The sequence below is a fragment of the Peromyscus leucopus genome, chromosome 4, assembly GCF_004664715.2.
Source record: "Peromyscus leucopus breed LL Stock chromosome 4, UCI_PerLeu_2.1, whole genome shotgun sequence".
In the NCBI taxonomy this organism is placed as follows: domain Eukaryota; kingdom Metazoa; phylum Chordata; class Mammalia; order Rodentia; family Cricetidae; genus Peromyscus; species Peromyscus leucopus.
The window spans coordinates 128,452,188-128,463,713 of NC_051066.1; the positions used below are offsets into that span (position 1 = coordinate 128,452,188).

Genomic DNA, 11,526 nt, shown 5'->3' on the forward strand with positions numbered 1-11,526 from the left:
CTATTCATTCAGCCTGCTTTCTTATGGAACCCAGGGCCACCAGCCCAGGAGTGGCCCCACCGAGAATGGTCTGGGTCCTCTCCCAAATGTCACTAATTTAAATAATGTTGGTACACCTTTAATCCCAGCACTCGGGAGGCAGAGGCAGGCAGATCTCTTGAGTTTGAGGCCAGCCTGGTCTACAGAGTGAGTTCCAGGACAGCCAGGGCTACACAGAGGAAACCATGTCTTGAAAAAAAAAAAAAAAAAAAAAAGAGCCAGTGGTGGCTTTATGCCTTTAATCCCAGCACTCGGGAGGCAGATGCAGGCGGATCTCTGAGTTCCAGGACAGTCAGGACTACACAGAGAAATCCTGTCTCAGAAAGAGAAAGAAAAGAAAGAGCCTTTGTTGGAGGCCTGGGGAGATGGCCCAGTGGCCAAGAGCATTTGCTACTCTTACAGAGGACATTTGGTTCACAGCACCCACATGATGACTTAGAACCATCTGTAACTCCATGACTCCAGGAACATCCAAGAGAACTGATGCCTTCTTCTGCAGACACCAGGCACTCGTGTGGTACACAGAAATACCTCCAGGCAAAACATACATGTAAAATCTTAAAAAAAAAAAAAAAAAAGACCCTTTATTGGGGCTAGGAGTGTGGCTTAATGATAAAGTACTTATTAACGAGTATAAGGCTGTAGATAAACTTTCTCGTCAAGACCACATGTAGACAAATCTCTAAACAGTCTTATTAAATAAGAAACACAGAGCCAAATATAGGGGTGAAAGCCGTAGAGATCAGAGAAATAGGAATAGCCACCAGCTAACCTTAGCTCACCATGCCGCTGTAGCTTCCCAAGAGAACCAGCTTCTTCCTGTCTAACCTGCGCCTTTATTGCCTTGCTGTTCTGCCTTCTCATTGGCTCTTAGCCCAGCCACCTCACTTCCTCATCACTGCTTGTCTATACAGACCTCCAGGACTCTATGGTTGGTATTGGGATTAAAGATGTGTGTCACCACGCTTGGCGGTGTCCTTAAACACACAGACTCTGCCTGCCATGTGATCGGATTAAGGGCGTGTGGTACCAACACCTGACTTTTGTTTATGGCTGGCTATGTCCTCTGATTGCCAGGCAAACTTTATTTATTAACATACAGATAAAATATCACCACATTTCAGCACAAATAAAATATCACCACAACCACCAGCTCCCAAATAATGACACAGAGATTTATTATTAATTATGAATGCTTGGCCTTAGCCTAGGCTTGTTTCTAACTAGTTCTTATGACTTAAATTAACCTACATTTTTAAATCTGCATTTCCCTCATTTCTCCATACTGCTCATGCTGCTTCCTCCACGTCCAGCTGGCAACTCTGCCTTTCTTCTTCCCGGAGTTCTCTCTGCCCTGAAGTCCCACCTACACCTCCTGCCTAGCTAGTGACCATTTTGCTTTGACTACACCAAGCACAGCAATACATTTCACACAGTGACGGTTCACGTAAGGCCCTGTTGGTTTGCCTCTTGTCTTTGTATTAGTTCTTCGAGAATGTCACACGATATTATCCTACTCCCCCTCCCCCCATGCCTAGACCTATCCCACCTTCCCTACTCACCCAACGTTGAATTCTTTTTTTTTTTTTTTTTTAGCACATCTAGTCACCTGTATGCGTTGCTTATATATTCTTGGATGTATGGCCTTCTCCTGAAGTGTGATGCACCGACCAGGGACCACACCATTAAAGAAAACTGACTCAGCCACTCACGGCAGGTGTCAATTGCCAATACCTTCTCAGCGAGGGGTGGAGCTTGATGCCACACACACACACACACAGACACACACACACACACACACACCATACTGAGAGTTTGTCTGGGTCGAGGTTCCACAGGCCTTGTGCATGCGGTCACAACCACTATGAGTTCTTGTGTGCTGCTGTCCTGCGATGTCCCGGAAACACCTCGTGGTCATCCACTGCCTCTGGCTTACAGTCTTCCACCACCTCTTCCCTGAGCCTTAGGAGGGTTGTGAAAAAGATGCCCCACTTACGGGGCTGCAAGTCGGCCGAACGAGGGACGCAACGGAGGCAGGTCGGAGCCGCTGCGTCGCCATGACGCGGTAACAGCGAGACTCGGCCAGAAGAACATGAAGAAGCAGAGCGACTCGGTTAAGGGAAAGCGCCGAGATGATGGCTTCTGCTGCCCCGCAAGCAGAGGACGCAAGAGAGGACTCGGAGATCATGCAGCAGGCAGGGCCGAGAGAAGGAGGCCCAAGTAGCTTGTGCTTGTGTCATCTTGCGCCTGTGTGCTGGAGCCCCCCTGCTCGAGTTCCTTGTAGTGCTCCCCACACTGCATTTGCCCTGATCTCACGTTTTGTGCTTTTCATATTTTGGCCTTAATCTAGTGTTATTTGTGAAAAAGAAAAAACTGTCTCATATGAGGATGGAGAGATTCACTAACCTAAAAGAAATTAATAGGGCCTTTAATCCCAGCACTCAGGAGGCAGAGGCAGGCGGATCTCTGTGAGTTCGAGGCCAGCCTGGGCTACCAAGTGAGTTACAGAAAAGATGCAAAGCTATACAGAAAAACCCTGTCTCAAAAAATCAAAAAAAAAAAGAAAAAAGAAAAAAAAAAAAAAAAAAAAAAAAGAAAAAGAAAAAAGAAAGAGAAAAAGGACTCAATTTAAGACAGTGTCTATTTAAGCAGAGGAGGAGTAGTAGGTTTCCTATCTATTTTCTGTGACCTATCTAGCAACAGGTTCTTGGCCTGATAATGGTGGTAGGTACGAGATTCACCTTATAGATCGGAATTGAAATCCAATCAGAAAGTTATTGGTTACTCCCATGACGTTCATACTACTGTTGCATCATTGGGCAGGATTCACAGCTGGATAAGACGGATGACTACTTTTCTCCTCTGGTAGCATAGATAGTACTTTCCAGAACTATGAAACTAGCCAGTAGGGATGGAACTTCCAGGTCAGCACCGACTTGATTTCTCCATGTTCTGTGACTCAAGTATGTGGTGTCTTCAGCAATAGGGTCTTCTGTCCAGTTCTCATGGCATTGGCAATAGCCTGTAATGCTTGCCTAGGGATATCACTGGCCTTCAGCTTCAGAGGAGGTAACCCATTCCTGCACCAGGCTTCTCACTTTGTCAGCCTGTAGTGCCTGCCCATAGGGACATTGTTGTCCGCTATACGGTAACTCCATTTAATTCTCTGTGTGTCTTTAGGCAGCTGCTGTGGTGGTCTCTATAGGGAAGGCAGGATGGAGGAGATAATACTACAGAGAGGGACTAGTAACACGAAAGGTCTTTTTAAAAGCGATATTGCTTCTTTGTTTTTATTTTTTAATCTATTTTGGGTTTTTTGTTTTGTTTTGTTTTTTGTTTTTGCTTTGTTGTTGTTGTTGTTTGAGGCAGAGTCTCTCTATGTAGTCCTGGCTGTTCTGGAACTCACTGTATAGACCAGATTGGCTTCAAACTCACAGAGATCCGCCTGCCTCTCAAGTACTGGGATTAAAGGCGTGTGCTACCAAACCTGGCTGTTTCTTATGTTTTTGGCCTAAATCAGCTCCCCAGTACATATCATTTTGATGTCTTCCCTTTCCCGTCAGTTCCTGGCCTCTCATTCCAGCCAGGACCCGATCCCTGTCATTCGGAGGCTGTCTGCTGGGAAGGCTAAACTCCCCTCCCTTCTGTGTCCCCCGCAGTCTGTGGAACAGTCCAGCCCTGGCTGGCCTGGAACTTGCTACATAGACCTGGCTGGCCTCCACTCACAGAGATCTACCTCCCTCTGCCTCCTGAGTGAGTGCTGGGCCGCCACACCTGGCCAAGCTTTGTACTTCTGCTCTTAGCTGGTTTTATGTGTGGTTCTGTATTCAGGCAGCGCTTTGGGCTGACATGGAGTGACTGTTCAGGCTGCCTGTGATGGCACAACCTCTAATTCTAGCACTTGGGAGGCAGAGACAGGAGGAGAACTTCAAGTTTGGGGCCAGACTGGTCTACATAGCAAGTTTCAGGCTAGCCATCGAGACACAGGGGGAGATTCTGTCTCAAAACAAGGAGAGGGAGGTGAGTGAGAGAGCCTGAGTCCATGGATGGAGATGATCCAAAGGACGAAAGTAGAAACAGCAAAAAGTGAATTAGTCATTTCAAAGTTATCTTCCTCAGTAGATGTGGAGGCTGAGGCAGGAAGACAGTGGCATTATAGGCTAGCCTGGCCTACAAAGGAAGGCCTTGTCTTACACACCTTTCTGTCCTAAAGGTTACGGGCACAGAGGAGGGACTTCCCAGCACACCTGGCTGCACCGGCATGCCGCCGAGCAGTTGGCTTTCAGCCCTCCTTTCTTGGACAGTCAGATAAGCATCTTGCTTTGGCTTTTGCCAAGTGGGCCTCCACCATCAGAGACCATTTTGGTCTAGTGCCAGAGCTCAGGCTAAGCCAGTGGCTGCCTATACTTTCTCCTCCACAGTGTACATGCCGATGCCCTCCCTCGTGTTTCTGATAGGCTTAGGAGTGTGTGTCTCTATGAGAATGTGCCGGGATGCTTGGTGGGGAGCAGGAGCACACTAGTTTGAGAATGCGCTCATAAAGGTTTGCAAGCCTGTTGGCATCAACTTGTGAACCTGTGCTCTTCTGTCCTCTCTCTGCTTGTGTGGGGTGGGTGGGTGGGTGTGAGCCTGCGTGCATGGTTGTGCGACTGTGTGTGTGTGTGTGTGTGTGTGTGTGTGTGTGTGTGTGTGTGTGACTCCCAGTTTGAGTTTCCTGTGTCCCCTCACCCATCCCATCTCCCAAGTAGCCTTCCTCTTTCCCGCCCCCAGGGAAGACCTCCAGAAATGGCAGGAACTGGATTAGAGAAACAGGACATGCCATTCTGACCGTGCGGTTCTCTCCTTGTGTGGATTCTAGTCAGTGAATTCTCATCATCTGTAACGTGGGGACACATGGTCACCGAACATTGTTATTCTAGTGGCATTCTCTCTCCCTCGCTTATTTTCCCATCACGGCCATTTCCACTCTGGCCAAATTGACCACATCTAGTTTCTAAGTCCAAACCCTGCCTCTGTCAATTTGTTCATCAACTAATCACTCTGGAGTTACCTGGGACGCATGTGAAGAGCAGTCAGGAAGAGCCCTGCTGGGAAATGTCCCACCAAGGTGCAGGACTACAGAGCTTGCTGTGATAGGGGTTGGTGGGCCAGTGCCCGCGGTGAGACATTGCAACTGAGAAAGTATGGATGGGAAACAGGAATGTTTCTCCTTTTAAAAATTTGTATTTCTGTCTGTGTCCCGTTTAAGCTTCACAGGATGGAAATGTCCTAAAACTAAGGAGCTAAACAAGAAGAGGAATCCCATTACCTGGGATTTTTAAAAGGCTCTCTCAGGGTTTGTGGGGACCCCCTTCCCAGGCGCTGTGTGGTCCGGCCAGGGCCAGCCAAGTCCCCCACCCGGCCCCACGCCCACCCACCTCCAGCCCTGCGCTTTCCCAGGATTCAGATGGTAATGAAGGCATCCATCTTCCCACACACACTCTCAGGACCCTCTGGGCCATACAATGGCCCCAGTGCAGTGGCTCCACCACCTGTTGGATTTTCCCAGGGAAGGGAGGGAGCTGACCAAGAGGAGGAGCCCCGGCTCTCAGCCCCCACCTCCCGTAGACCCTGATCTTGGGAATCAACTCCCAAGAGCCTGCTGTCCTTGGCTCGGCTCACAGCCATCCTCCTCCGCACTCTGTTTCCTCCTCAGCAAATGGAGGTGATGCTGTGCGTGTTAGCAACTTAGTGTGGCAGGCCAGGCTGCCAAAGTCAACGTGGGGGCAGGCTAGCAAGGGTTGCTGCGGGACAAATGGAGAATGGTCCAGGAGGGGACACCAGTCTAGAGCCCCGCCTCCCCCGTAGAGATATTTTTAAAAATTTGCTACTCTAATTACTTATTTTTTTTCTGATGGCGTTCTTCCCTAGCATGCGGGAAGCCCTGGGTTCCAGTCCCAAGAACACTCCAGTCCCTGTGGTTTCTTGAGGACTTAGCTGGACTAAGCTGGACAAGAGGAAGTTTCAAGTTCGTCCTTGTCTCCTATATTCCCACCATAGCCTTGCTAGTAGCATTATCAGGAAGAGCCCAGCTGGGAAATGTCCCACCAAGGTGCCGGACTACAGCTTGCTGTGACAGGCGGTTGGTTGGTGGGCCTCTCATTTCCAAAGGAGAGCACCCAGACCCAAGAAGATAAATGTCCCCCAAACAGCAGAGCCAAGATATGAGGGCAGTTTTGCTATTCCAATCTGAAATTGGAAGCACATTAGGTCGTTATCATCATTATTAATATCAGTTCATGAGTTAGGTCGTGACCTTGGTCATGTGAAAACCTCAAGGAGGCTAAGAAGGGAAAGAGACCAAATGTTACCCACCACTGTCTCCCCAAGACTTGGGCAGAGCATGAAACATAACAGTGGGTGCTTAAAACTGAAGATCAAAGCCAAGTATGATGAACCTGCCCAGAATTCCTGCTCTCCCCTCAGATGCTGAGGCATAAGGATTGGAATTGCTTTTCTTTAAAAAAAAAATTTTTTGTTGTTGTTGTATTTTTGAAGTGGGGTCTTCGGTACACAGGCTGACCGTAAATTTGCTGTATAGTTAAAGATGATCTCGAATTCTGATCCTCCTGCCTCTGCCTCCTCGGAGCTGGGATTACAGAAGTGTGTCACGTTTATGTGGTGCTAGGAACAGAGCACAGGACCTCCTGCAGGCTAAGAACCTACAACTGAGCTTCATCGCCGGCCCAGGATCATAAGTTCAAGTCCAGGCTAAACTGCATAGCAAGCCCCTGCCTAGACTGCCTAGAAAAGCAAAACAAACAAAAAACAAAACTGACCAGTAAATGTATGGCATGACCAGATGATGAGCACATATCTTCACACTCCAGGTGTCATGCCACAGATGATGAAGGTCTCTGGGAATCAAGGTGCTGAGCTCTGGATGCGTCCACCCATGCTTCGTTCACCAGGTCCCTAAGTGATGTTGGAGCTGTTATTCCTACTTGGTTTATAGCCTCCAAGACCTCAAATGCTCTTGAACTAAATGAGTCCTCAAACATACAATTCCACCTCAACATAAAGGAAGGACATGGGACGAGCTGGGACTTTTGCCAGTGACAGTTAGAATCTTTGTCCATTCCCATGGAATCTTGGAAGTCATTGGTTCTCCCAGCTCCCCATCCCCCAAGAAAAATAGCATCTCCACACTTCCAAATCCATCTCCTCCTACCCACACCCAAACGTCCAAACTAGTTATCTCAGGACATTCAGGAGGGTAAACCGAGAAAGACTTGCACTCTATTTAAAGTTAAACATGTTTCTTAGCTTTGCACTCTGGATATGACATTTTAGTCAGCACAATACAAGCGATGCAGCACCACAGGCTGGCAAAGGATACAGGAACAGGGACAACGTGAAGAAAGTCCACATCAAGCCTGAGTTGCCCGTATAATCCCCATCCTAATCCCTGCTAAAACAGTTTACTAAGCCAGGTGGTGATGGTGCACACCTTTAATCCCAGCACTCCAGAGGCAGAAGCAGGTGGATCTCTAAGTTCCCTGAGGTCAGCCTGATATGCAGATCGAGTTCCAGGACACCAGGGCTACATAGAGAAACCCTGTCTCGGAAAGAAAACAAGCAAACAAAAACACCTTGCCAGTGTCTCCATGCTTTTTGGGTTTGTTTTTTTTGGTTTTTTTGTTTGTTTGTTTGTTTAAGATGTATTTATTTATTATGAATACAGAAGAGGGTGCCAGATCTCATTACAGATGGCTATGAGCCACCTTGTGGGTGCTAGGAATTGAACTCCGGGTCCTCTGGAAGAGCAGTTGGTGCTCTTAACCTCTGAGCCATCTCTCCAGCCCGCTTTTTGTTTTTGACATGGGGTCTTTTTTTAATGTGCAGTGGTGTTTTAATGTATGTATGTCTGTGTGAGGGTGTGTCAGGTCCCTGGAACTGGAGTTACAGACAGACAGTTGTGAGCTGCCATGTGGGTGCTGGAAATTGAACCCAGCTCCCCTGGAAGAACAGCCAGTGCTTCCAACTGCTGAGCCATCTCTCCAGCCCCTTGACATGGGGTCTTAGATTGGTCTTAATCCCTTCCTAAGAAAAAGAAGGCTTCTAACTCCTGCTTCAGCTGCCTCTGCTTCTCAACTGTGGGGATTGCACGTGTGTGCCACCATGCCCAGCTGTGCCCTTAAAAAATATGTTCTGCTGAGCATGGTGGCACACACTTTCAGTGCCAGCCTTCCAGAGGTAGAGACAGGCAGATCTCTGAATCTGAGGCCAGCCTGCCCTGAATATCCAGTTCCGTGCCAGCCAGGGTTACACAGTGAGACCCTGTCTCAAAAACAAAACACACAAACAAAATCCATGTTCTACAACTGGAAATGTGGCTCACTTGGTAAAGGACTTGCCAAGCCAGCATGCACAAAGCCCCCAGCAGGTTCAGTGCCCAGCACTGTACCAGCCAGGTATAGTGGCACGCATCTATCTCAGCTCCCAGAAGATGGAGATAGAAGGATCCAACTTTGATGAAGACCACTCTGAGCTATATAGCAAGTTTAAGACCAGCTGGAGCGACACAAGACCTTGTCATAGAAAGAAAAGGCTGGAGAGATGACTGAATGGTTCAGAGCACCAGGACCCAGCACCCACATGGTGGCTCACAACAGCCTGTCACTCTAGCTCCTGGAGATCTGACACTTCTGGCTTCCATGGGCACCCACATATGCATGGAATACACACACACACACACACACACAGTTTAAAAAAAATTTTTTTTTTATCTAAAATAAAATAACTGAAGAAAACTAGTCTTGTTTGGGTGTGCAGCTGGCAGCTCGGTGGTGAAGCCCTTGTCTACTGAGCATGCACAAAAAGGTCTGGAGCAGCTATTCTAACGTTGCTTAACAAGGTGGCAGGGAGAGGGGGAGATGCCTTGAAAACCTTAGATATAAAAGAAGTTGCAAGTCAGGTGGTGGTGGTGCACATCTTTAATCCCAGCACTCAGGAGGCAGAGGCAGGCAGATCTCTGTGAGTTCGAGGCCAGCCTGGTCTACAGGGTGAGTAACAGGACTACACAGAGAGACCCTGTCTCAAAAAACAACAAAAGCCGAAGTCACTAAGGATCCAGCCTCAACCATTGCATTTACTTCAAGTATTCAGAACAGTCAGACATATAGAGACAGAAAATTAACTAGAGGCCTGGCTGGGTCCCATGGGGAATAGTTACAGGTGGCTTCTGGGAAGCAGTGGGAATGCTCTAGAGACACAGTGGTGATGGTGGAACAGCCCTGCCAATGCACCAATCACTGCTGACAAGCAAGCCATTGTTTGGACTGCTTTAAAACTTTGGTTTAAGGCCAGGCGGTGGTGGCACATGCCTTTAATCCCAGCCCTCAGAAGACAGAGGCAGGTGAATCTCTGTGAGTTCGAGGCCAGCCTGGTCTACAGAGTAGAGTTCCAGGAAAGGCACAAAGCTACACAGAGAAACCCTGTCTTAAAAAACTTTGGTTTAGTAAATCTGTGTGTGTGTGTGTGTGTGTGTGTGTGTGTGTGTGTGTGTGTGTGTGTGTTGGGAAAGGGCACACATGTCATGGCGTGAGTGTGCAGATCAGAGGACAGCTCTCTGGAGTCTCCCCTTCCTCCTTTGCATGGGGTCTCAGAATTGACCTCAGGCCGACAGCAAGGGATACTGTTGTGTGCAGTACTGAGGATTAAACCCAGGACCGCAAGCATTCGGGACAAATACTGAACTACAGCCCCAGCCCGTGGTTTTCATTGGTTTGTTTGTTTTCAGCAGGTCTTATTGTGTAGCAATGATTGTCCTGGAACTCACTATATAGACCAAGCTGGCCTCAAACTCAGAGATCCACCTGCCTCTGCCTCTTGAATGCTAGGGTTTTTAAAAGGCATTCACCAGTAAGCCTGGATGTTTTCCTTTTTAAAAGATTTACCTTTTAGCCGGGCAGTGATGACCCACACCTTTAATGCCAGCACTTGGGAGGCAGAGGCAGGCGGATCTCAGTGAGTTTGAGGCCAGCCTGGTCTACAGAGCAAGATCCAGGACTGCCAGGGCTGTTACAGAGAAACCCTGTCTGGAAAACAACAACAACAACAAAAGATTAATCTTTTATGTTAAATTGTGTGTATGTATGTGGGCGGGTATGTGCATGTGCATACAGGTGCCCATGGAAAAGGCCAGAATGCATTAGCTCCCTGGAGCTGAAGTTACAGATGGTTATGAGCTGGATGTTGGGAACCAAGCCTGAATCCTTTGCAAGAGCTGCAAATGCTCTTAACTGATGAGCCGCCTCTCCAACCCTGGTAGTTTTCTTTTTTAGGACAGGTAGCCCAGGCTGGTCTAGAACACACTACGTAGCATAGGTAAGCCCAATTTTCCAGCCTCCTGCTTCCATCTCAATTATAGGTCCACATTCCATGCTCTGCTATTCCTCATTCTCTCAAGTGACTACAACACCATGATTCGAGGTGATGTGCCTTGGTGATTGATGACTGTGTGACTTTTTCCAGTTGGCTGCCCCTCTCAGACATACATTATTTCCCACGTTTGAGGACTTCCTTAGGACAAAGTCCTGAAAGGAAAGTGCTGTCTCATGAGGTCCCGAGGCATGAGGAATTCATAGTTTATTCAGCCATTCTTCCAGCGGCTGTTTATTAGGACTTTTTCGGGTTGCTCTTTCAAACAAGCTGACAGAAACACTGCGGGAAGCCCTCCTTGAGCCCTTGGCTGCCTGTCCGTGCTGTGGGCTTAACTCTCCCAAAGAAACATAACAAATTAACCTGACCTTTTTTAAAAACTGAATTATTTTAAAGTGTTTTTATTCGTGCCTGCGCGCGCGCACGCGCGCGCGCGTGTGTGTGTGTGTGTGTGTGTGTGTAAGTTTAGAGGTCAAAAGACAATTTTGGGGCATCAATTCACTTCCTCCATCATGTGAGTCCCTGGGATTGAGAGAAGGAACTGAGTTCATCAGACTCGGTGGCAGGTACCTTTAGCAGCTGAGACACCTCACAGGCCTTTTGAAGCTGACCTGAGACAGAGGCTCCTGCAACCCAGTCCTGCGCCAACTCACTATGTAGCTAAGGATGACCTTAAACTTCCCATCTTCCTCTCTCAACCTTGCCAGTGCAGACAGACAGACAGACAGCTGGAGAGATGAGTTGTTGCTCTTACAGAGGACCCAGGTTTTCTCCCCAGTACCCATATCGTGGCTTACAACTCTTGGTAACTCCAGTTCCAGGGGATCCAAGGGCCTCTTCTGACCTCTTTGGGCACCAGGCACATATACAACACACTTACGTGTATGCAGGAAAAATTCATACATATAAATAAGAATAAATTTTAAAAATATAGAAGATAGAGAACCTTTTACACCAATTACCTTTTGTACCTCACACAGTGGTGTGTACCTATCATCCTAGGATAGGAGGCTGGGTGACAAGGGAGAGGTATCCTGAGCTCCAGGCCAGCCTGGGCTACATAAC

At 48.0% G+C, this 11,526-nt stretch overlaps 1 pseudogene; it reads left to right on the top strand.

Annotated features, from left to right (window-relative positions):
* The first annotated feature begins 2,131 nt into the window (after positions 1–2,131).
* On the top strand, positions 2,132–2,687 carry LOC114705585 (annotated as a pseudogene).
* Positions 2,688–11,526: the final 8,839 nt, after the last annotated feature.